Below are 3916 nucleotides of genomic sequence, written 5' to 3'. Positions count from 1 at the left end.
GAGACAACTGAGCTGTTACAACCTGTGTGTGTTTAGAAAAAGTGGTTAACGACTTAGAGTAAAGGTACTCTACTATGGGAGAGCTGAAAGCCATCCCTAGGCCTCTACTATGGGAGTACAAGTGGGGCCCGTGGCCCAAAGAAAACGTGCATGTAGAGTTAGCTGAGCATATCAAGAAGGTCGCAGTCAACCAGGACCTTGATTATATTAATGCTTCTTACGACTTATATATTCTCGCCCTGGATGCTAGCATATCCTACGTAAAAGAGTCTCCATCCATGCGCTAGTTCCTGTTTAGGTTTTTTTATGACATATGAGTTGGGATGATACCATCTTAAGCATAATGCACAACGCCTCAGACGACTTAAGTTGTGCCTAATATCCTTTAAGCTAATGTCACCAAATGCATGGTATGAAGCACGCGTTTTTAAAGGATTTCTAGGGAGCAAAATGGTTTTTTAAATGCGAAGCATCTCTCACCGAACTTCGGAGATTTTGAGCGTATCTATCTATCTATCTATCTATCTATCTATCTATCTATCTATCTATCTATCTATCTATCTATCTATCTATCTATCTATCTATCTATCTATCTATCTATCTATCTATCTATCTATCTGGCCGCCCATGACTTTTATCTCTCCTGACTGTTTTGATGATGGTATCGATACCAAACTTGGTATGGAATAACATTACTGTATGAACAACATATTTTACTAGTCATAACATGAAAATCATGACATGTGTCATGAATTACATTTCATGGTCCTGCACTTTTTGCGGTGGTTTCGTTCACATGGCATGTTGCAAAACTGGTAAGGTATGGCATGATGAACACAAGCGACAGACCCTAACATGAAAATTATGACATGCGTGTTATGCTACAACATAACTACATGCCACGCTCATGATGCGCTCGGGGCCGCTTCGCTAGCGTCACATATACCAAATTTCGTAATACAGTACGTGAAAAAATAACAAAAGTATGTGGCTGGTGCAAACATCATAATCATGAGATGCGTATCATAAAACATGACTACATGCCACGCTCATGATGTGCTGGTGGCCGTTTCGCTAGCTTCACATGTACGAAAGTCTGTATTACGCGACGCGAACGGACACACAGGTAAATAACACATCCAAACATGATAATCACGACATGCGTGTCATGGAACAACATGACTACTTGCCACACTGATGATGCACTCATGGCAGTTTCGCTAGCTTAACAATGCCAAATTTGGTACTACGTGACGCCAATCTATGACGAAGGTATGTGACTGGTGCAAAAATGATCATCATGAGATGCATGTCTTGTGAGATTATGACTACACGCCACAGTCAAGGTGCCAATACATTTCGACGTGATGCGGTGCGCGTGCTCACCTGCGTTCATTTCGTCGCGCCATGCCGGCGTTGCCACGCCAGGTGCCGGTCCTGCCATATACTCGCAGGCGCGCGCCCCTCTGTGTTGCTTTTACGCATGCGAGTTTCAGCGCGTCCGATGTCTCTCCGTCACGAATAGAGGGAGACGCAGTGCTGTCTGGGTAACGAATCAGCGCGAAAACAGCATGTCGCAGCGCTAACGGACGCTGGTCGCGCCTGGTGTCGGACTATAGGGTGCTCGCGTTTTGCTAACGTTACGGACTCGCTCTCAGCGTGTTCCCAATACCTTCAGGGTTCCATTGCCCCGCTGGTAGCTGACCTACTTCGGGCAGCCTCTTGGCGCTTTAACCCCTACCCCATTCATATAGTATGGACCCCAGGTCACTCGCGCCTGCATGGCAACGAGGTGGTGAACGCCGCTGCCCAGGCTTCTCTCACCTGGGCCGTTGCCCCTCCATGTCCCTCGTCGGAACCTGGCAATAGGAATCCGTCGCGCCTTCGCGAAATTCTTGCCTATTACCGGACTTCGCAGCGCATGTACCCGGACCCCGGAAGTGGTCTGGAGAAAACGGACGAGCGAATACTACGCCGCCTTCAGACGAACACCTATCTCAGTCTGGCGGTCACCAGACATTTTTTGCCGGAAATCAGTGGCACCTGCTCGATACTTACCAAGTCGTCGCTACGTGCCCTACTAACCCCCTTCCTTTTTCACCCCTTTTCCCCATCCCAACTAGAGAGGCTTGGGAGGAGTACCTGCTCGACTGCTCGACCTCGGATGCTCAACGCTCCTTAGTGAGGCGTGCTCGAGCAGCGGCCAACTCCATTGGCATCCCGGAATAGGGTCTTGCCATTGAATCATGCAATATGTCGCAACTCTCTGGTACATTTTCTGTAACAAAATGTTTCTACCACCACCACCACCTCCATCAACGCTACGTTCGATTATAATGGGCCCTTCATGATGCACTGGCGGCCGTTTAGCTAGCTCCACATATACCAAATTTGGTTTTACGTGACGTCAATTGATGACAAAAGTATATGGCTGGTGCAAACATACGATAATCCTAACAAGCCTGTCAAGTAAGAACATGAAATCATACCACGCTCATAGCGTGCTCGCAGCCGTTTCGCTAGCTTCACATATACTAAATTTGGTATCACTTGACGTGAATAGATGACAAATGTAACCGGCACATAAAAACATGATAGCCATGACACGTAACCCATGTGCGGCATCATTTACCTCCACATCGTAACGTTGTGCTCATTTTAAAGTGACATATCAACATTTCTCATTCGTGGTTCACATATCATCGATTCCCAGTGTACGTGGGATCTGCCAACTTTTTTGCGTAACAGTAAAACTGCGATTTCAAAATACAGAAAACACCCTTTCTACGGTACGATGCTTGGTAAGAGACAAAACGCGGGAAAAAAAATGTGGCTAAATACGCCACTTCAAGGGTTCCGCACTAAACACCGTGTCGTTATAGTTACTGACTGAATCTGCATTTCCGATGGAGGCAGAAGTGTTGTGGGCCTGTGTGCTCAGATTTGGGTGCATGTTAAAGATCGCCAGGGGTCGGAATTCCCACAGCCCTCCACTACGGCGTATCTTAAAATCATATGGTTGTTTTGGGACGTTAAACCCCACATATCAATCAATCAATACCGACTCCGAGTGCCGGTATCTTTGTCTTCATTATTTTTTTTATGCGGTTTCACTTATATATATACGTATACATATCTGGTAAATGACGGTGATGCCAACGCCAACTTAAACGCCGACACTGGTGTCAAAATCCATTCACTAGTGTCGAATAAATAGGTATCACAATCAAATGAAGAGAACAAGAGGGTGGAAATTTTCTAAAGGACGCGTTTATTTCTAGATTGGCGACAATGTTGAAGGCCTATATATTGATTGGAAAGCTGTGATTTTCTTGGTCTTGGGATGGCGCTAAATATACTAGAAAATGACAGGTTGCCGCCCCATAAGACAGGCAAAGATTTTCTTGCTCAGTCGGCATTTGCACTGAAAAGCACCTGCTTGTATAGCTACGAACAGGTCACCATTTCGTAGAATGCGAGCAGTGTCTTCTACGTGTTGCATAAAAAATACCGTCATTGAGTTCATGATATGCTGAACCCACCTCCGCCAAAAACTATGGGCTGGGCCGTACTCAGCAGTGATGAAAGAACAGCGAATGCGCAGAAGTATATTTATCTAAAAAATATGAAAGAATTGATTGATAGAAATGCGAGCTGGGACGTGTATGAATTATCGCTCGTGGATTCATCCCTCTTTCGTTTATGATTCTACTCTCGCGCCTGGAAGTGAGGGTAAGATCACAATTATCAATTTTACTTTGGCAAACATTATTCACCTCGTTTTGTGCGTTTTATACTGCGCAAGCAGAGAGAAAAGATTGTATCCTAAAAGCACAAAATGCTGATGTACTCACCGCTTAGTACTGACGTTGTTTATACGTGTTTTATGAAGGAATAAGCAGCAAGCCGAACATAG

This window comes from Rhipicephalus microplus, chromosome 5 (genome assembly GCF_043290135.1).
Source record: "Rhipicephalus microplus isolate Deutch F79 chromosome 5, USDA_Rmic, whole genome shotgun sequence".
In the NCBI taxonomy this organism is placed as follows: Eukaryota; Metazoa; Arthropoda; class Arachnida; order Ixodida; family Ixodidae; genus Rhipicephalus; species Rhipicephalus microplus.
This window is presented reverse-complemented; position numbering follows the sequence as displayed.